Here is a 24,287-nt window from a genome sequence, read left to right on the forward strand (position 1 = left end):
ATAACAACAGGACCAACATGTAATTCACCCTCGACCACTCCAGCACCAACCACAACCACCGCTGCTCCAACCACAACTACAGTGGCAACCACCACAACAACAACAGCTGCTCCAAAAACAACAACAGTTGCTCCAACCACAACAACTGCTGCTCCAACCACAACAACTGCTGCTCCAACCACTACAACTGCAGCTCCAATAACAACCACAGCTGCTCCAACCACAACCACAGCTGCTCCAACCACTACAACTGCTGCTCCAACAACAACAACTGCTGCTCCAACCACAACAACAGCTGCTCCAACCACAACAACTGAGGCACCAACCACAACAACTGCCGCTCCAACAACAACAACTGCCGCTCCAACCACAACAACAGCTGCTCCAACCACAACAACCACAGCTGCTACAACTGCTACAACTGCAGCTCCAACAACAACAACCACAGCTGCTCCAACCACAACAACAGCTGCTCCAACCACAACAACTGCTGCTCCAACAACAACAACTGCTCCAACCACAACAACAGCCGCTCCAACCACAACAACTGCGGCAACAACCACAACAACAGCTGCTACAACAACAACAACTGCTGCTCCAACCACAACAACCACAGCAGCTCCAACCACAACCACAGCTGCTCCAACAACAACCACAGCTTCTCCAACCACAACAACAGCTGCTCCAACCACAACAACTGCTGCTCCAACCACAACAACAGGCGCTCCAACCACAACAACTGTGGCACCAACCACGACAACAGCTGCTCCAATCACAACTACAGTGGCAACAACAACAACAACAACAGCTGCTACAACCACAACAACAGCTGCTCCAATCACTAGAACTGCTGCTCCAACAACAACAACAACAACAACAACAACAACAACAACAACAACAACAACAACAACAGCTACTTCAACCAAAACAACAACTGCTCCAATTACAACTACCGTGGCAACAACCACGACAACAGCTGCTCCAATTACAACTACAGTGGCAACAACAACAACATCAGCTGCTACAACAACAATAACTGCTGCTCCACCACCACCAACAGCTGCTCCAACCATGACAACAGCCGCAACAACAACCACTAAAATGCCTTCAACAGCTATAACATCCACGACGACAACAAGTCACGCATCCTCTGTCAGAATTAATGTAATCCCTCTATTAGTGGCACTCTTTGTCTTTACCATCTATTAAATGGTAAATCATGGATGGAAACCATAAAAACACTACAACTGTGAAAGGATGATTTTTTTATGTTACTGTTTACTTCTTCTTTTCCTGTTTAGTTGGGATTTAAGTTCCATTCACTTCAGATGTAAGAAAAAGGGTCTGGGTAAACCTTAGCATGGATAACTATTTAACAAACAATTACCCTTGTGACTTATAAAGTGTAATATCTATTTAATATTTACCCACAAATATATTTATCTATTTATTAAACTCATTATGCAAATGTCTTGAAAAAATGTAATAGTGTGCAATAATAGGAACAGAAATATACATACAGAAATAGACAACCAAACTAGTTACTTGGGATTTTTGTTATATGTGATTCAATGACAGCATTTCTTAAACTAGTAACTGTAATTACACCAAAAAAAAGCCAAAGGATTACAACTATGACCATGATAAAGTTTTCAACAGACAGTATGATGGGATTAGTTTTTTTGCTTTGGAAATATCCCATTGATGGCAAGGGGAATAAAGAAAGCTATGGCAGTATATTTGTTTTGTATAATGTTATGATTGTCCCGACTGTCACTATTTTCTTGAATTTTCTCAATCATATTGATGGTAACACATGGCCCCACTTTTAACATTTATAAAATTGCAGAATATATTAACCATATGTTATTTAAGATGAGATACTCTGGTTTCCCCTGAATGTAGACTTTTACTCTCTTCACCCTAATAAAACTATTAATGCAACCAGTTGTTTTTCTACATGAATTACCGTACCTATAAGATATTTCAAAGTTTCTTTAATGAAGTGATATATTTCACACTATTCAACAATATTTCATTATTAAGAAAGTTAATGTTTTTTGCTGGCTTTTCTAACTACCAGTACATTTCCCTCATAGATATACATATTTTGATAATTGAAAAGGAAGGGGGATGTGTTGAATTATATATTCTTTTTAAACGAATATAATCTCTGTTTCTAGTTATCAGGTTTCAGTTATGTTGTCCTCGGATCTTTAGTGGTTCTAACAGGCACTAACTATTTGTTTCTTTTTATAAAGGGCTTGGAGTGGTTGATAAGATTGGAAATAAGCTTCCTAAATGCTTATCGATCACATAGTAGTATATCATGTCACAAGAACCAAAATTAATTGTTGTAATGGAAGTAATAACTAATATGAATTTAGGCAGGTTTGCAACCAAACAGAAAAGTCTTTCAACATCCCAGATAAATAAATATGAAATCACCACACTTGGAGAATGTTCATTTAGCTTTTTTTACTTCAGAATTTGAATGACTTCCCCCTTTTTAAAATTAAGTACATAAAACTTTATGTAATGTTACGATATAAATATGTATTTTTAATGCTTATTTTCTGATTATATTGCCTTTTGTACTTTGTAATAGAGGCATAAGAAACAACTAGGTCAGAGGGTGACAGGTCGATCTGGCAACAGACTTTAGAAAGGGGAAGTAAAGAAAGGGGAAGTTTAGTGCAGAGCTGCACAGGAAACCAGACACAAGCTGCAGAAAATTCAGACCTGAGCATGTGTGTTCTGTCTCCATTTCCAGAAATGTAAAAAATAAAGATTTTTTTGAGCTTTACCACTCTGAGTTCAGTCTTTCTCTTTCGCCAAAAGAATTCAAAAGAACGTGATTTAATAGTAATCATTTGATAATTTAAACATTATGGAAACCAAAAAGGAGACTCCGCTGGAGAGAGGTCAGCAGCTGATGGATGTATGGCTTCGACAAAGAAAAGGTCATTAGCAATAGGCCACAAAGGAGGTGGAACTCTTCTGAATCTGGAGAAGGAAAATTCAGTGATGCAAGCTCTGACAAAGTGTCTGGTGACTTAGGGGCAGACTCCCTAAAACATTCATAGAACATACAATTTAATGTTAGTAGCTCTTGAAAGGTGTGAGGAACCTAAAAACACAGAAAAAAAAATACAAAATACAATCCTGTCTTTGTGTTTGAAAGGCAAGCACAATCATAGCCCCTCTCATTTGCTGTCATGTTATTAACTGTTATTTTTAACTGCAATTTTTGTTTTATGTTATTTTAAACCAGTAGTTTTGTAAATAAATCACATTTTTTAAATAAAGCTTATCATGGTGAAGGGGTTTGTGTGTCCCAGGGATCACAGGGTCTATGTTGGCAGGGGGCTTTTGCCCCCTTGGTAGGGTCTCCCATGGCAAATTGGCCCTGGGTAAGGGACCAGACAAAGAGCGATTCAGAAATCCCCTATGAGAAGACCATTGAGGGGACCGTTCACCCTACCCAGGATATAGTTTCAACACTACTTCCTAGCCAACAGCTTCAGTTTATCTCAGGATGGCTAAAACATACCTTCTTAGATGACACAATATGGGATCAACAGAAAAAGATTATTAGAATATCAACAAATTAAATCCATAGTAAAAAAAAAAGAAATATAAACCTGGTTAAGTTGATTTACAAACACCACCAAGTGTGGTACAATTTCTTGCTCTTATAACCCCCAAATTACTGTCAAAACTATACAGAATGTTTTCTAAAACAGATGAATCAATATCACTTCCTATTACAAAATGGGAAGCGGATTTTTCTTCATATATATATATATATATATATATATATATATATATATATATATATATATATATATATATATATATATATATATATATATATTAGGGGTGCAACGATATTCGTATATATATTTAACCATTCGATACAGTGCTTTCGGTTCGGTACGCATATGTATCGAACAATACAAAATTTGTAATTTATTTTATCAACTTTCCTTCTGACGATGCTGTTTGTGTTGAGCACTCAGTGAATCTGCGTTCGACTACTCCGCCTAGGCTGCACTGTCGAGCGCAGATCCACTGAGCACTTAACACAGACAGCATTGTCAGAAGGAAGAACACAGGGCAAGCTAGCGAGACAGAAGTTAAGCTCTCCTTGCAACATGGCAAATTGAACCTCCCCCACCCTCATTCAGATCTGGCGTTTGGAATTATTTTGGTTTTTATGTGACGTATGACCCTGAAGGTAAGCGCGTCATGGACTAAAGTAAAACATTATGTTGGATGTGCCATGCAATGCTCAATTACATGGGTGGGAGCTAGTGTGTTAGCGCAGTTAGCTCGTTAACGTGTTGGCTGTCCAGCCCCATGCACGCCCAAGAGCACCTGGCGATCAGGGGTAGCTCGTTAACGGAGATTTGCCGTGTTGTGGCGTTAAGGTCATTTCAACGAGATTAACCTGAAAGCACTAGTGGGAACACAACGAATATGACTGCACATTTACGCCGACATCATCCTAGTGCAAAGACAAGTGGAAGCAGACAAAAACAACAAGCAGGCATGCTACAAACTTTACCCGAGTCATTTAGACAGCCGTTAGCACATGATTCTCCTTATGGGGACCTGATATGTTTAATATGCTGCTGAGACTATAGCCCAGAAGAAGCGTATAGTATAGCTTTTACTTTGGAAAGAGCCATTTCTCTGTAATAAACTCTCTTTTCCAAAGATGAGTGATTCCTCAATCAGATACAGGGCTTGCAATATCGCTACCCCAACGTCCCGGGGCTAGCGATTTTTCCAGTCGGGCTACCAAAATCTATCTCTACCCTGCCCGTCGGGCTATTGTAGGAAGGAAAAATATATGTCAGTGCTTTTGCATTCTTTTGCAGCACTGATCTGTGAGTGATGATAATTTGTGCACCAATTCCTCTGACATCGTCTTATCAATCGTTAGCTTACTACGCAAACATGACAAGTGAAATCTCCCGCAGCAAGCTTAAACATGTGAGAGGTTGATCGCGCAGAGAATCGCTGAGCGTTATGTGAGTGCGTGTGTAAAAGCAGCAGGATATATATTTTAGTTCTGCTGAGCCAAATAAGACAGGTCAGGGTGAAGAAGTGACAGCCAAAGAAAAGCTTACCACAAAACGGAAAAGTTATGACAAATCAGACTATAAGGCAAAAAGAAAGTGCAGCTTTATGGTTTCATGGACAAAAGAATTTCTGTGGCTGCAATATGACGAGCTAAATAACCAGGGCTGCACATAAGTGGTCCGCAGGTGCGCATTCGCTGTCAAAATAAAAAACACGCACAAGGGTTAGGGTTAAATTTAAAAACTGTACTTTTGAGTTAAAATATATATTTATAATTTTAATAAATGACAAATAAAAAAGTCAGGAACATTTTTTTTGTATCGAAAAAATATCGAACCGTGACACCAAAGTATCGAACCGAACCGAACCGTGAATTTTGTGTATCGCACCCCTAATATATATATATATATATATATATATATATATATATATATATATATATAAAAACAAAAATAATGTTGACAATACAAAACAGCTTATTAGGTTCCAAAACGGAGGTGGGATGAGGTTTAGTCCAGTATGAGATTTAGTTTAGTTCCATGGACCTGTGATAGGTCATGTGTCAACAGTCAAACTCAGTCCATAGATTCACGATTCCTACCGCAATGCAACGGTGGCCGGGTGGCTCGCCATTCCGCGCTGATCAGGGCTGTGATCGCGGAAGAAAAAGAAAACCTGACCTAAACAAGGTCAAAAACATAAATTATCATTCAATATTAAATTTAAACAGCGTTCGACTGCCATGATAAAACAAAATCAATAAATCCATAAATAACAAAGTCAAATAATGCCATATTTTATACAACAATCAATAAACCAATAACCAAACAAATCATAACATATTATAATCATCTTATAATGAATTTCATTCAAAATACTATTATACAAAAACATTCTCATGGGTCCCATCAAAGCTCATAAACATTATCCAAAATTAATCAATTAACACATTTTTTTTCTTTTTTTTGTGTCCCGTTTGGATCTTTAGCCATCAGAATTGTTGTCTTAAGGCCAAGAAAGATTCCAAGCGGATTTATTTTACCAAGTGGATCATCATGGCCTTGCCATATTGGTCCATTTGATTGACCTTTATTATAATTATATATTTATTTTATTTTCGGTTGTTACAAATGGGACAGACATGACTGGGGGATAGGACAGGGAGAAAGAATGAAAGAAAGAGAGGGAGAGAAAGAAAAACAGAGGGGAGAAGAGACGGTGAGAAAGGGGGAAAGAAAGAAAGAAAAACAAACAAAACACCTGGATCACCTGTATGGAGAAAAAAAAAACAGAAGAGAACGCAAAAAAAAAAAAAGAGCAACATAATAAATACAGCACCATCACAATAAACTAGCTAGCAGTAGATAACAGTAGATACTAAATATTAAACGCTATTGTGCAGCATGCAAGATAGACAGCGCACAATGTGCTTTAAGGGAGCAGCCAAGAAAGGTGTCGTTCGCGTCTGTGTACACAGGTGTGTACACGTGTGTACACACCTGTGTGGATCAGCATGCTTGTATTCCAAAGGTTTCTCCATGTAACGATCTGCTAGGGAGTGTGGGGAGCCATAGCCTCGTCCCCCAGGGCATGAAGCAGGTATGGAGGAGATCCAGGCCACAGACATCCAGAGGCCCCAGAATACAAGGAATTCTGCATTAAGAAATATTATTCACAAAGGGAAAACATTTAAGGCAAGGCAAGGCAAGGCAAATTTATTTGTATAGCACAATTCAACAACAAGGTGATTCAAAGTGCTTTACAGAGACATTAGAAACAAAAACAAATAAAAAGCATGATTTAAAATTGATTAAAACAAGCAAACAAACAAACTAACTAAACACACACATTTCACACCTGTTCGCGCGATCTGAACCCTTATCGTAAGGGGAGCTACCAGTCCTTCTGTGGACGAGCTACTTTCTATTTTAAATTCCCTGAATTTAAAATACTCTCTAGACCCAGTCTAGACCCAGTTGGGGAGCTACCCAGAGCTCTAATCCCACACCTGTTCGCGCGATCTGAACCCTCATCGTAAGGGGAGCTACCAGTCCTTCTGTGGACGAGCTACTTTCTATTTTAAATTCCCTGAATTTAAAATACTCTCTAGACCCAGTCTAGACCCAGCTGGGGAGCTACCCAGAGCTCTAAACCCACTTAACAAACAAACAAACAAACAAAACAGTATATCAAATCAAAACAGATAAAATCAGAACAGTAGATAAAATCAGTAGTTAATGTAAGTTTTGAAATTTAAGCTTAACAAACAAACAAAACAGTATATAAAATCAAAGCAGATAAAATCAGAAATAGATAAGATCAGTAGTTAGTGTAAGTTTTGAAATTTAAGCTTAAAAGTGTGGATTTGGTGCTTTATTCAAATGCAGCTTCTCCGTGTCTGGTTCTGACTCTGGGAACTGATAAAAGACCGGATCCAGATGACCTTTAAGAAACTTTCCAGGAAATTCACTAATTGGAAAACAAGAGCAGTGTTGGTTCCTGGTGCATTATGACAGGTGTTATGTAACTACATTCTTTATGCTCATTGTAATATAAGTGTGCAGTAATGTACAGTGTTCTGCCAGGAGGAGCCCAAACTAACATCTCAAAGAAATGAGCAGACCAGGTAGGGTCGCTGAGAGAGCGAGTAATAACCTATTAACAAAAAAAGGTTTCAATTCAATTTGATTCAATTTTTTTATACAGCACCAAACCACAACGACAGTCATGTCAAAGCACTTTATATTGTAAGATCGACCCTACAATAATATAACACAGAAAACCTCAACAATCATATGACCCTATGAGCAAGCGCTTTGGCAACAGTGGGAAGGAAAAACTCGCTTTTAACAGGAAACATCCTCCAGCAGAACCATGCGGGATGAGAGGAGGAATTCAGGAAAAGACCCAAGGACCATGACAACATTGTTTGTGTGTGCACGCATTTTTTATTTGTTTGTTTGTTGGGGTCTTTTTGCCCAGTTGTCATATTGTAATATTCAGACTTTATTATGTAGCACATTAACATGGTTTCATTAATATTTGTATTTTGTCTTTTGTCTGATCATGTCATAGTAACATTTACATTTACTGTAACAAATTACACAGAAGTGGGGAAAAAGTGTTTGTTGCTATGACACTATTCATCACTGGTTGAAGAAAATAAGAACCCCTTAAACAGGCATTTAGGGTCAAACAAAAATAAAAACACAACCTGAAATTCATACACAATTCAAATGCAGATGACAGGCCTAAATGACGCACAACAGGAGACAATTGTCATTCATTTCATTTTAGAAATGGACGTAACTGTTTACCCTTTTTTGTTTTGACAGTATTAAATGCTGGATTAAAAGGGTGTGGGACCTGTACTTACGTCATGATTTTGCAAAAGCGCAAACTGCAAGTTTGGAATTTAAAAAATGTAAACACAACCAGTCTGTTCAGCATATAATTATATATTATATAATTTATAAAGTAACCATTAAAGTGTATAATTTAGAACACAGAGTAACAGAGAAAACAAAATAGAGTAATGAAGAGGAAAAGGCAAAAAAGGACTATTTAAATTTTCTATATCAAGAGACAGGCACTTGCGGTGGCAAGAAAGGAAACGCTTCTAATTCCATTTCCTGAAACCTAAGAATTGTTTCCTCATGTTTTGTTTTCCGTCCTGCTTGCCTTACTTGTCCTGACAGAATGCCACTCCCAGTGCTACGTATTGTATGTTTGCCTATTTAACTGCAGTAATAAAGTCTACTATTTCTACAAATATTACCATCACCTGGATGACTGAGAACCTATACAGACATAGAAATTACTATGTCTGCGTAAGTTACAATGCAGATAGACATTAAACACATAAAGAGAGTAAAAACAAATCAACAAACAAAAAAACAGCACTTTTCTTTATGTATTTAAAAAGTTTAAAAAAATTCCTTTCTAGGAAAATGCTTCCTAGAAAGTAGGTAGTGGTTATTTTCCAATTCAAGCTACACTTATACTTTTCCAGCCAAAGGTTAATTATAATTTCTTTAGAATGATCATTATTTTAACTTCTAATTAGAGTTGATTGGGATAAAGTGATCGATAGAGGAAATTCTACTTCAGTCGTTAAACAAAGTGGAGGAAAGGCGTTACACTCAGTAACTATCCAGCAGGTAAATAAAAGAAAATAAGATTTAATGTATAGACTATGGAGCAGTTATCCTGCACAGGTCAAATTATTATGGTGAAGTATTCACAGGGTGATCTGCTAGCAGTGTGGTGTAATTTAGATGCAAAGACCCAGCAAGTTCACTTCAGTAATATACAGTGTTCTGCCAGGAGGAGCCCAAACTAACATCTCAAAGAAATGAGCAGACCAGGTAGGGTCGCTGAGGGAGCGAGTAATAACCTATTAACAAAAAAAGGTTTCAATTCAATTTGATTCAATTTTTTTTATAAATGATTCCCCTACCCAACCTTGAATATTTGTCAGGTAAATGTCAGGTTAGGAAAAGGAGGTACTTCTAAATGCACTCTGTGTGTTAAAACAAAAATGCCAAGGAGGAAAGACATAAGCCATATTATGTCTTACTGTTTCTGTCCATAAATCTGGCAAGGATTAAACCAAGTTCTATCATTCTGCATTAAGAAATATTATTCACAAAGTGAAAACATTTAAGACACTTTCCAGGAAATTCACTAATTGGAAAACAAGAGCAGTGTTGGTTCCTGGTGCATTATGACAGGTGTTATGTAACTACATTCTTTATGCTCATTGTAATATAAGTGTGCATAACGTGATACTAGTATCTCTTCATAGTGTCCTTAACTGGGAAGACAGCTCTTTTCTCAAGTTTGGAGTGAAGGAAAATCAGAACGTGTTCTTAGGTTCTACACTCAGATAAGCAAATATATGTAGATGCAAGATTGCTTTTAGAGGGGAGCTACAGGCAAGAGACACAGGAAAAAACTTGGAGCCACTCAATCATCTTACCGTAGGGGAGCTTTTCCCAAAATGAAGAGTGCTGCAGCTCACTTTAAAAACCAGAAAATAAATCCCAATACATTGTATTGGATACATCTTGGATATAGCAAAGCATTAAGTAGCTTCAGTTCAGAAGAAAAAACAAAACAAAACATGACGTTTTGCTGCAGCAGTATAAAGCATCTGTCTGAATAATTTCACTGAACAGATCGGTCACCTGGTTTATCAACATCACAGATTAGCAGGAACAACAAAAGTACAAGTGAGCCATGAGTCTAGTGATATTACATCTGCATTATAATTTGCAGATCACAGTGGCTCTATAAAGGCAAAATGTTTGAAACAATGGTGTCGCATCACAACAACAAGAATAGCAACTGTTTGTGATTGGGAAAACAGGTTTAACCCAGAGATAACTGGCAGTTAAAGTCCACCTTAAGATTTCATATTGCGGTAGATTCTTTTCTCACACTAGGTGGTGCTACACATGCCATAAAAATTATAACATTTTAAATATAGTTTCACAAACTGTTAAATGTTGGAAGGTTTTTAGAGCAGGCCTCCATGGTGTAAATTACCCTTAATAGATTAACCTTAAATTAACTTTAATGTAGTGTTTCATGTCGACTTTATTAAAAATATTTATACACACACACATGTTAAAGAGATTAACTGCATTTTATCAATCTGTGTAACAGTGTAAAGAAATCAAAGAGATAACGATTCTTTAATTATGCCAGTATACTGGGGTATTTTAAAACCTTTCATTTTTCATTATAACTTCAATCCTTTTATTGTTTCTCTCCTGATTGCAGCTGGAGCCCTTGAGTGTCAAACCTGCACAGATCAGACGTGTTCAAGCACAGCACTACTTCCATGTTCTTCAGAGACCATGTGTGTTACAGCTACTATTTTAGGTAATCTTCTCTTCATATTATGAAATTTCCCCTTGTGGGACTAAAGGTATATCAAATCAAATATTATGTAATAAACTTCAGTAAATTTCAATGACTTTGAAATTATGTGTACTTTCCATCAACATTAATAAAATACACTTTGAATTTGCAGCTACTTCATCTGGAAATACGGCAACACAAATCTACAAGGCATGTGCATCTTCCTCCCTGTGTCCAGTTACGAGCTCTCAGATATTTTCAATTAACATGGGTGTTCAAAGTGCTCTTGCATCTGCCACGTGCTGCAACACAGATAACTGCAACTCACAAACTCTGGATGGTAAGTACAAATCTATAAGTGTTTTATTAAAGACGCAATAAGAAACAATATTCTGATATTTGCTGAAATGTTCTCAGTTCTGAAATGAAATGATGCTCTTTTCTTTTACAGCTCCTGCTCCTCAGTCAAGTAATGGCCGACTATGTAACATTTGTTCCACCCCTCTGTGCGACACTCCAATACAGTGTCAGGGAGTGGAGGACCAATGCTTTCAATCAATGAGTGAGTCTTCATCATATATACTTTAACAAAGATCATCTTTAAATTGGCTTTTATACCTAAAATAAATTCAAAACATATTCTTTTTTAAAAAAATTAGTCAGTGGCAACATTATGAAGCATTTCATCAGTATGTGTAAGACATTTTATTTTGTACCTTAAATCTTTGAAGATGAAGGTCAGGATTTGATAATTAGTTCATGAAATTATATATATGTATTAGTTAACAAGTATTCCCCGCATGAAAATAGAACACCCAGTGTAGGTACACTATTCACTAAAAGGGAATCACAGTGGCTTCTGAAATTGTAACTACATGTTTTCATAAACGTGAAAGTCACTATAAAAATTGACTGAAAATCAGGCTCTGTTCTTCTCTCTGATTAAAAAATGTTTACCAGTGGCATTAGAAATGTTAAACAAACAACTACACCCTTTAGTGGTGTTCTCGGGTCACTGCAGTGAGATTTTGAGTTTCAGCAAACAGAACACAAACAGATTTTAGATTACTCTTTATGTGAAAGATATTGAAGATAGGTACAAAGCATTTCCCTAACCATTTGCAATCCAATAATGATGGTCAATGCCCACAACTCTACAGTTGATCTACAGTGTAGCTTCATGATTTTCTTTTGACTAAAAAATAATAAGAAGCTCTAAATAAAATGTAACAGAATATATTTAATAATAATTGCTGTGACAGGAGTGTTAGTGCATAAAAAAGGAAACCATTTTAATTATAATACTCTGAGTGCATGTTTGGATTGTCACAGGCTACTACACAGGCATGTTTGTCTTCTTATACATTTTTTGGTTAGAATTCACATGTCAACATGAAAGATTCTGAACATCAAATTAACCTCATGCATTATAAGTGTTGCGCACAACAGTTAGAGAGCACAAAAAAGGCTAACTGTAAAACTGCTGTCTGAGTTTCAATCCTGTCCTGGTGATGCGCTGTGCTGATCTCCCCACCCTCAGCAGAGCTTTGCGGTCGGGAGCGTTACATCTGCCATACCAGGTGGTGATGCAGCTGGTCAGAATACTTTCAATGGTGCATCAGTAGAGGTTTGTAAGTATTCTGGAGTTCATGCCAAATCTTCTCAGGCGCCGGAGGAAGAAGCGCTGCTGTCTTGCTGCTTTTGTGATCACACCAACATGGTGTGACCAACTCAGATCCTTGCAAATGTAGATGCCTAGGAATCTGAAGAAGCTGACTCTTTCCACCTCTGCTCCTTCGATGTGAATGGGCGTGTGCCTTCTTCTCTGTAGTCTCCTGTAATCCACAATGAGCTCCTTGTTTTTGCTGACATTAAGCAGGAGGTTGTTGTCATGGCACCATGATGTCAGGGCTCTCACCCCTGCCCTGTATGCTGTCTCATCTCCATCAGAAATGCAGCCAATGATGGTGGTGTCGTCTGCAAATTTGATGATGGTGTTGGAGCTGTGTGTTGGTGTACAGTCGTGGGTGAACAGGGTGTAAGCAGGGGGCTAAGCACGCATCCCTGGGAGGCATCTGTGCTGAGTGTGAGTGTGGATTAGGTGATGCTGCTGATCCGAACCACCTGAGGTCTGTCTGTCAGGAAGTCCAGGATCCAGCTGCACAGGGAGGAGCTGATGTTCAGGTCACGGAGTTTCATGATGAGTCTGGATGGTATGATGGTGTTGAAGGCAGAGCTATAGTCTATGAACAGCATCCGCACATATGTGTTTTTCTGGTCCAAATGCGAGAGGGCAGTGTGGAATGCAATTGCGTTGTCTGTAGATCTGTTTGGCCTGTAGGCAAACGGAGGGGGTCGAGTGAAGCAGGGAGTAAAGGTGTGATGTGAGCTTTAACTATGCGCTCAAAACACTCACACAATGGATGTGAGTGCTACTGGGTGATAGTTATTTAGGCAGCTCACATTAGTTTTCCTTGGGACAGGGATGCTGGTGGCCCTCTTAAAACATTTTGGGACAACAGACTGGAGCAGGGAAAAGTAAATGTGTGTCTGAACTGGTAAATATGACTTGGTGGAAAAATTAAATTGGGGGCTTTATTAAAGTAGAAGACAACAATAAATGTATCAGTTGTTTTACCATTTACCATGACTTATGACTTACCAAAAGGCACTAAACCAACATAATAATGAATATTACTGGTGTAAGATTCTTATTTTATCATATGTTATCCTATCCCTATAATCGAACTGTGTGAATCATTATACTACTGTAAGCCACACCCTACTCCATATTATAGAGAGTATAATTAGTATGTAGTTTTAATTTGCATTATACCTCTGGATTAAGAAATTGTGAAAATCATTAGATTTATTAGATATGTCTATATTATCCTATACTGTTGATTTACTGTGAATGATTTACACTGTTTCATTGCATGTCATACTGCTGAGTTAAGAAGAGAATATTGTGCGCAGAAGGCCTTGTTTTCTGATAGTGGAGGAGACAGACCACATTCCACAGAAGTTCTACCCCCACCTTTCTCTATGTCAGAAAGACAGGGAGCCAAGGTCATAATACAGGCTCACTGAGAGTTAGAGGGTATGTAAGTTTAGGCTTTTTGAGACTAGGTGGGGGTCAACAGAGGCTATAAAAGCTTTGGGTAACGCTCCACCATTTTGAGATTTGCTGTGCCCCTCTGCATGCATGTCTCCCCATCCGGATGGTTTGTGCTCATGTTGAATTGTATGGAATAAAACATTGTTGATTGAACATTTATACACCGAGTATTGTCCTTCCTTCAGCCCAAAGAATAAAAGAATTGGGAGGATTTAACACTGGATATCAGAAAAATTATTTTTAAGATGTCTTAACTAATGCTTTAAATATGATATGTAATGACATCATGACAAACATTTTTCATCTGCAGTGACCGACAGCACCAGCACTTTCCCAGCTTACGGATGTGCATCTACAAACCTGTGTGCAGCTGCCTCAAGCTTGAAATCTCTACCTTTCATGAAGAGCATTGGTACGATAACAACAGGACCAACCTGTAATTCACCCTCGACCACTCCAGCACCAACCACAACCACCGCTGCTCCAACCACAACTACAGTGGCAACAACCACAACAACAACAGCTGCTCCAACCACAACAACAGTTGCTCCAACCACAACAACTGCTGCTCCAACCACTACAACTGCAGCTCCAATAACAACCACAGCTGCTCCAACCACAACAACAGCTGCTCCAACCACTACAACTGCTGCTCCAACAACAACAACTGCTGCTCCAACCACAACAACAGCTGCTCCAACCACAACAACTGCCGCTCCAACCACAACAACTGCCGCTCCGACCACAACAACTGCCGCTCCAACCACAACAACAGTTGCTCCAACACCTACAACTGCCACTCCAACCACAACAACTGTCGCTCCAACAACAACAACAGCTGCTCCGACCACAACAACTGCCGCTCCAACCACAACAGTTGCTCCAACCACTACAACTGCTGCTCCGACCACAACAACTGCCGCTCCAACCACAACAACAGTTGCTCCAACCACTACAACTGCAGCTCCGACCACAACAACTGCCGCTCCAACCACAACAACTGCTACTCCAATCACAACAACTGCCGCTCCAACCACAACAACTGCTACTCCAATCACAACAACTGCCGCTCCAACCACAACAACAGCTGCTCCAACCACAACAACCGCGGCACCAACCACAACAACTGCCGCTCCAACAACAACAACTGCCACTGCAACCACAACCACAGCTGCTCCAACCACAACAACCACAGCTGCTCCCACAACAACCACAGCTGCTCCAACAACAACCACAGCTGCTCCAACCACAACAACCACAGCTGCTGCTCCAACCACAACAACAGCTGCTCCAACCACAACAACAGCTGCTCCAACCACAACAACTGCTTCTCCAACCACAACAACTGCCGCTCCAACCACAACAACTGCAGCACAAACCACAACAACTGCCGCTCCAACCACAACAACAGTTGATTCAACCACTATAACTGCGGCACCAACCACAACAACAGCCGCTCCAACCACAACAACTGCCGCTCCAACCACAACAACTGCAGCTCCAACCACAACAACTGCCGCTCCAACCACAACAACAGCCGCTCCAACCACAACAACTGCTTCTCCAACGACAACAACTGCCGCTCCAACCACAACAACTGCAGCACAAACCACAACAACTGCCGCTCCAACCACAACAACAGTTGATTCAACCACTATAACTGCGGCACCAACCACAACAACTGCCGCTCCAACAACAACAGCTGCTCCAACCACAACAACAGCCGCTCCAACCACAACAACTGCCGCTCCAACCACAACAACTGCAGCTCCAACCACAACAACTGCCGCTCCAACCACAACAACAGTTGATTCAACCACTATAACTGCGGCACCAACCACAACAACTGCCGCTCCAACAACAACAACAGCTGCTCCAACCACAACAACAGCCGCTCCAACCACAACAACTGCCGCTCCAACCACAACAACTGCAGCTCCAACCACAACAACTGCCGCTCCAACCACAACAACAGCCGCTCCAACCACAACAACTGCTTCTCCAACCACAACAACTGCCGCTCCAACCACAACAACAGCTGCTCCAACAACAACCACAGCCGCTCCAACCACAACTGCTGCTCCAACAACAACAACAGCTGCTGCAACCACTACAACTGCTGCTCCAACCACAACAACAGCTGCCCCAACAACAACAATTGCTGCTCCAACCACAACAACAGTTGCTCCAACCACAACAACAGCCGCTCCAACCACAACAACTGCTTCTCCAACAACAACAACAGCCGCTCCAACCACAACAACTGCCGCTCCAACAACAACGACAGTTGCTCCAACCACAACAACTGCTGCTACAACAACAACAACAACTGCTGCTCCAACCACAACCACAGCTGCTCCAACAACAACCACAGCTGCTCCAACCACAACAACCACAGCTGCTGCTCCAATCACAACAACAGCTGCTCCAACCACAACAACAGCTGCTCCAACCACAACAACTGCCGCTCCAACAACAACCACAGCCGCTCCAACCACAACTGCTGCTCCAACAGGAACAACAGCTGCTGCAACCACTACAACTGCTGCTCCAACCACAACCACAGCTGCCCCAACAACAACAATTGCTGCTCCAACCACAACAACAGTTGCTCCAACCACAACAACAGCCGCTCCAACCACAACAACTACTTCTCCAACAACAACAACAGCCGCTCCAACCACAACAACTGCCGCTCCAACAACAACGACAGTTGCTCCAACCACAACAACTGCTGCTACAACAACAACAACAACAACTGCTGCTCCAACCACAACAACAGCCGCTCCAACCACAACAACTGCCGCTCCAACCACAACAACTGCACCTCCAACCACAACAACTGCCGCTCCAACCACAACAACTGCTTCTCCAACCACAACAACTGCCGCTCCAACCACAACAACTGCCGCTCCAACAACAACCACAGCCGCTCCAACCACAACTGCTGCTCCAACAACAACAACAGCTGCTGCAACCACTACAACTGCTGCTCAAACCACAACCACAGCTGCCCCAACAACAACAATTGCTGCTCCAACCACAACAACAGTTGCTCCAACCACAACAACAGCCGCTCCAACCACAACAACTGCTTCTCCAACAACAACAACAGCCGCTCCAACCACAACAACTGCCGCTCCAACCACAACAACTGCAGCTCCAACCACAACAACTGCCGCTCCAACCACAACAGCCGCTCCAACCACAACAACTGCTTCTCCAACCACAACAACTGCCGCTCCAACCACAACAACTGCCGCTCCAACCACAACAACCACAGCCGCTCCAACCACAACAACAGCTGCTCCAACCACAACAACTGCTGCTACAACAACAACTGCTGCTCCAACCACAACCACAGCTGCTCCAACCACAACAACAGCCGCTCCAACCACAACAACTGCCGCTCCAACCACAACAACTGCACCTCCAACCACAACAACTGCCGCTCCAACCACAAAAACAGCCGCTCCAACCACAACAACTGCTTCTCCAACCACAACAACTGCCGCTCCAACCACAACAACTGCCGCTCCAACAACAACCACAGCCGCTCCAACCACAACTGCTGCTCCAACAACAACAACAGCTGCTCCAACCACTACAACTGCCGCTCCAACCACAACCACAGCTGCCCCAACAACAACAATTGCTGCTCCAACCACAACAACAGTTGCTCCAACCACAACAACAGCCGCTCCAACCACAACAACTGCTTCTCCAACAACAACAACAGCCGCTCCAACCACAACAACTGCCGCTCCAACCACAACAACTGCAGCTCCAACCACAACAACTGCCGCTCCAACCACAACAGCCGCTCCAACCACAACAACTGCTTCTCCAACCACAACAACAGTTGCTCCAACCACAACAACTGCCGCTCCAACCACAACAACTGCAGCTCCAACCACAACAACTGCCGCTCCAACAACAACAACTGCCGCTCCAACCACAACAACCACAGCTGCTGCTCCAACCACGGCAACCAGAGCTGCTCCAACCACGGCAACCACATCTGCTCCAACCACAACCACGGCTGCTCAAACAACAACCACAGCTGTTCTAACAACTACAACGGCTGCTCCAACCACTACAACTGCTGCTCCAACAACCACAGCCTCTCCAACCACAACAACAGTTGCTCCAACAACTACAACTGCTGCTCCAACCACGGCAACCACAGCTGCTCCAACAACAACCACAGCTGCTCCAACCACAACAACTGCTGCTCCAACCACTACAACTGCTGCTCCAACAACAACCACAGCTGCTCCAACCACAACAACTGCGGCACCAACCACAACCACAGCTGCTCCAACAACTACAACTGCTGCTCCAAAAACAGCTGCTCCAACCACAACAACAGTAGCTGCTCCAACCAAAACAACAGTTGCTCCAACCACTACAACTGCTGCTCCAACAACAACCACAGCTGCTCCAACTACAACAACTGCCGCTCCAACCACAACAACAGCTGCTCCAACCACAACAACAGCTGCTCCGACCACAACCACTGCGGCACCAACCACAACAACCGCTGCTACAACAACAACAACAGTTGCTCCAACCACAACAACTGCTGCTCCAACCACAACAACAGTTGCTCCAACCACTACAACTGCTGCTCCAACAACAACAGCTGCTCCAACCACAACAACAGCTGCTCCAACCACAACTGCTGCTCCGACCACAACAACTGCTGCTCCAACAACAACAGCTGCTGCCCCAACCACAACAACAGTTGCTCCAACCACAACAACTGCCGCTCCAACCACAACAACAGCTGCTCCAACCACAACAACAGCTGCTCCGACCACAACCACTGGGGCACCAACCACAACAACCGCTGCTACAACAACAACAACAGTTGCTCCAACCACAACAACTGCTGCTCCAACCACAACAACAGTTGCTCCAACCATTACAACTGCTGCTCCAACCACAACAACTGCTGCTCCAACAACTACAACTGCCGCTCCAACCACAACAACAACAACCGCTCCAACCACAACAACTGCTGCTCCAACAACAACAATTGCTGCTCCAACCACAACAACAGCTGCTACAACAACAACAACTGCTGCTCCAACCACGGCAACCACAGCTGCTCCAACCACGGCAACCACAGCTGCTCCAACCACAACCACGGCTGCTCCAACAACAACCACGGCTGCTCCAACAACAACCACAGCTGCTCCAACCACAACAACTGCTGCTCCAACCACTACAACTGCTGCTCCAACAACAACCACAGCTTCTCCAACCACAACAACTGCGGCACCAACCACAACCACAGCTGCTCCAACAACTACAACTGCTGCTCCAACAACAGTTGCTCCAACCACTACAACTGCTGCTCCAACAACAACCACAGCTGCTCCAACCACAACAACAGCAGCTGCTCCAACCAAAACAACAGTTGCTCCAACCACTACAACTGCTGCTCCAACAACAACCACAGCTGCTCCAACTACAACAACTGCGGCACCAACCACAACAACAGCAGCTCCAACAACTACAACAGCTGCTCCAACCACAACAACAGCTGCTCCAAAAACAACATCTGCTGCTCCAAGCACAACAACAGCCGTTCCAACCACAACAACAGCTGCTCTAACCACAACAACTGCTGCTGCAACCACAACAACAGCTGCTCCAACCACAACAACAGCTGCTCCAACAACAACAGCCGCTCCAACCACAACAACAGCTGCTCCAACCACAACACCAGCCGCTCCAACCACAACAACAGCTGCTCCAACCACAACACCAGCCGCTCCAACCACTACAACTGCTGCTCCAACAACCACAGCCTCTCCAACCACTACAACTGTTGCTCCAACCACAACAGCAGCTGTTCCAACCACAACAAACGCTGCTACAACCACAACAACTGCGGCACCAAGCACAACAACAGCGGCACCAACCACAACAACAACTGCTCTAACAACAACAACAGCTGCTCCAACCAAAACAACTGCGTCTCCAACCACAACCACAGCTGCTACAACCACAACAACTGCTGCTCCAACAACAACAACAGCTGCTTCAACCACAACAACTGCTGCTTCAACAACAACAGCAGCTGCTCCAACCACAACAACAGCTGCGCCAACCACAACAACTGCGGCGCCAACAACAACAACAGTTGCTCCAACCACTACAACAACAGCTGCTCCAACAACAACCACAGCTGCTCCAACCACAACAACAGCCGTTCCAACCACTACAACTGCTGCTCCAATAACAACCACAGCTGCTCCAACCACAACAACTGCTGCTGCAACCACAACAACAGCTGCTCCGACCACAACAACAGCAGCTGCTCCAACCACAACAACTGCTGCTCCAACCACTACAACTGCTGCTCCAACAACAACCACAGCTGCTCCAACCACAACAACTGCGGCACCAACCACAACCACAGCTGCTCCAACAACTACAACTGCTGCTCCAACAACAACTGCGGCACCAACCACAACCACAACTGCTGCTCCAACCACAACAACAGCAGCTGCTCCAACCACAACCAGTGCGGCACCAACCACAACAACTGCTGCTTCAACCACAACAACAGCAGCTGCTCCAACCACAACCACTGCGGCACCAACCACAACAACTACTGCTTCAACCACAACAACAGCTGCTGCTCCAACCACAACAACCGCAGCTGCTCCAACCACAACAACTGCGGCACCAACCACAACCACAACTGCTGCTCCAACCACAACAACAGCAGCCGCTCCAACCACAACCACTGCGGCACCAACCACAACAACTGCTGCTTCAACCACAACAACAGCTGCTTCAACCACAACAACTGCTGCGCCAACCACAACAACTGCTGCTCCACTCAAAACAACAGCTGCTCCAACCACAACAACTGCTGCTCCAACAACAACAACAGCTGCTCCGACCACAACAACAGCTGCTCCGACCACAACCATTGCGGCACCAACCACAACAACAGCTGCTTCAACCACAACAACTGCTGCGCCAACCACAACAACTGCTGCTCCAATCAAAACAACAGCTGCTCCAACTACAACAACTGCTGCTCCAACAACAACAGCAGCTGCTCCAACCACAACAACAGCTGCTCCAATCACAACAACAGTTGTTCCAACCACAACAACTGCTGCTCCAACCACAACCACAGCTGCTCCAACCACAAAAACTGCTGCTCCAACAACAACAACAGCTGCTTCAACCACAACAACTGCTGCGCCAACCACAACAACTGCGGCGCCAACAACAACAACAACAGTTGCTCCAACCACTACAACAACAGCTGCTCCAACAACAACCACAGCTGCTCCAACCACAACAACTGCTGCTCCAACCACAACAACAGCTGCTCCAACCACAACCAGTGCGGCACCAACCACAACAACTGCTGCTTCAACCACAACAACAGCAGCTGCTCCAACCACAACCACTGCGGCACCAACCACAACAACTGCTGCTTCAACCACAACAACAGCTGCTGCTCCAACCACAACAACCGCAGCTGCTCCAACCACAACAACTGCGGCACCAACCACAACCACAACTGCTGCTCCAACCACAACAACAGCAGCTGCTCCAACCACAACCACTGCGGCACCAACCACAACAACTGCTGCTTCAACCACAACAACAGCTGCTTCAACCACAACAACTGCTGCGCCAACCACAACAACTGCTGCTCCACTCAAAACAACAGCTGCTCCAACCACAACAACTGCTGCTCCAACAACAACAACAGCTGCTCCGACCACAACAACAGCTGCTCCGACCACAACCATTGCGGCACCAACCACAACAACAGCTGCTTCAACCACAACAACTGCTGCGCCAACCACAACAACTGCTGCTCCAATCAAAACAACAGCTGCTCCAACTACAACAACTGCTGCTCCAACAACAACAGCAGCTGCTCCAACCACAACAACAGCTGCTCCAATCACAACAACAGTTGTTCCAACCACAACAACTGCTGCTCCAACCACAACCACAGCTGCTCCAACCACAAAAACTGCTGCTCCAACAACAACAACAGCTGCTCCAACCACAACAACTGCTGCGCCAACCACAACAACTGCGGCGCCAACAACAACAACTACAGTTGCTCCAACCACTACAACAACAGCTGCTCCAACAACAACCACAGCTGCTCCAACCACAACAACTGCTGCTCCAACCACAACAACAGCTGGTCCAACCACAACAGCTTCTCCAACAACAACAACACCTGCTCCAACCACAACAACAGCTGCTCCAACCACAACAACAGCTGCTCCAACAACAACAACTGCTGCTCCAAGCACAACAACAGCCTTTCCAACCACTACAACTGCTGCTCCAATAACAACCACAGATGCTCCAACCACAACAACTGCTGCTGCAACCACAACAAAAGCTGCTCCAACCACAACAACAACAACAGCTGCTCCAACCACAACAACTGCTGCTCCAACCACTACAACTGCTGCTCCAACAACAACCACAGCTGCTCCAACCACAACAACTGCGGCACCAACCACAACCACAGCTGCTCCAACAACTACAACTGCTGCTCCAACAACAGCTGCTCCAACCACAACAACAGCAGCTGCTCCAACCAAAACAACAGTTGCTCCAACCACTACAACTGCTGCTCCAACAACAACCACAGCTGCTCCAACAACAACCACAGCTGCTCCTACTACAACAACTGCGGCACCAACCACAACAACAGCAGCTCCAACAACTACAACTGCTGCTCCAACCACAACAACAGCTGCTCCAACAACAACAACAGCTGCTCCAACCACAACAACAGCAGCTGCTCCAACCAAAACAACAGTTGCTCCAACCACTACAACTGCTGCTCCAACAACAACCACAGCTGCTCCAACTACAACAACTGCGGCACCAACCACAACAACAGCAGCTCCAACAACTACAACAGCTGCTCCAACCACAACAACAGCTGCTCCAACAACAACAACTGCTGCTCCAAGCTCAACAACAGCCGTTCCAACCACTACAACTGCTGCTCCAATAACAACCACAGCTGCTCCAACCACAACAACTGCTGCTGCAACCACAACAACAGCTGCTCCAACCACAACAACTGCTGCTCCAACAACAACAGCCGCTCCAACCACAACAACAGCTGCTCCAACCACAACAACTGCTGCTTCAACCACAACAACAGCTGCTTCAACCACAACAACTGCTGCGCCAACCACAACAACTGCTGCTCCACTCAAAACAACAGCTGCTCCAACCACAACAACTGCTGCTCCAACAACAACAACAGCTGCTCCGACCACAACAACAGCTGCTCCGACCACAACCATTGCGGCACCAACCACAACAACAGCTGCTTCAACCACAACAACTGCTGCTTCAACCACAACAACTGCTGCGCCAACCACAACAACTGCTGCTCCAATCAAAACAACAGCTGCTCCAACTACAACAACTGCTGCTCCAACAACAACAGCAGCTGCTCCAACCACAACAACAGCTGCTCCAATCACAACAACAGTTGTTCCAACCACAACAACTGCTGCTCCAACCACAACCACAGCTGCTCCAACCACAAAAACTGCTGCTCCAACAACAACAACAGCTGCTTCAACCACAACAACTGCTGCTCCAACCACAACAACTGCGGCGCCAACAACAACAACAACAGTTGCTCCAACCACTACAACAACAGCTGCTCCAACAACAACCACAGCTGCTCCAACCACAACAACTGCTGCTCCAACCACAACAACAGCTGCTCCAACCACAACCAGTGCGGCACCAACCACAACAACTGCTGCTTCAACCACAACAACAGCAGCTGCTCCAACCACAACCACTGCGGAACCAACCACAACAACTGCTGCTTCAACCACAACAACAGCTGCTGCTCCAACCACAACAACCGCAGCTGCTCCAACCACAACAACTGCGGCACCAACCACAACCACAACTGCTGCTCCAACCACAACAACAGCAGCTGCTCCAACCACAACCACTGCGGCACCAACCACAACAACTGCTGCTTCAACCACAACAACAGCTGCTTCAACCACAACAACTGCTGCGCCAACCACAACAACTGCTGCTCCACTCAAAACAACAGCTGCTCCAACCACAACAACTGCTGCTCCAACAACAACAACAGCTGCTCCGACCACAACAACAGCTGCTCCGACCACAACCATTGCGGCACCAACCACAA

At 43.8% G+C, this 24,287-nt stretch overlaps 1 long non-coding RNA gene across 1 annotated transcript; it reads left to right on the forward strand.

Moving 5' to 3' along the window:
• Positions 1-10,875: 10,875 nt before the first annotated feature.
• On the forward strand, positions 10,876-14,568 carry LOC143413114 (uncharacterized). Its single transcript, XR_013093698.1, has 4 exons — positions 10,876-10,980; positions 11,132-11,299; positions 11,411-11,521; positions 14,388-14,568. It is a non-coding gene; the product is annotated as an uncharacterized LOC143413114 (long non-coding RNA).
• The last annotated feature ends 9,719 nt before the right edge of the window (positions 14,569-24,287 follow it).

This window comes from Maylandia zebra, linkage group LG17 (assembly GCF_041146795.1).
Source record: "Maylandia zebra isolate NMK-2024a linkage group LG17, Mzebra_GT3a, whole genome shotgun sequence".
Classification (NCBI taxonomy): domain Eukaryota; kingdom Metazoa; phylum Chordata; class Actinopteri; order Cichliformes; family Cichlidae; genus Maylandia; species Maylandia zebra.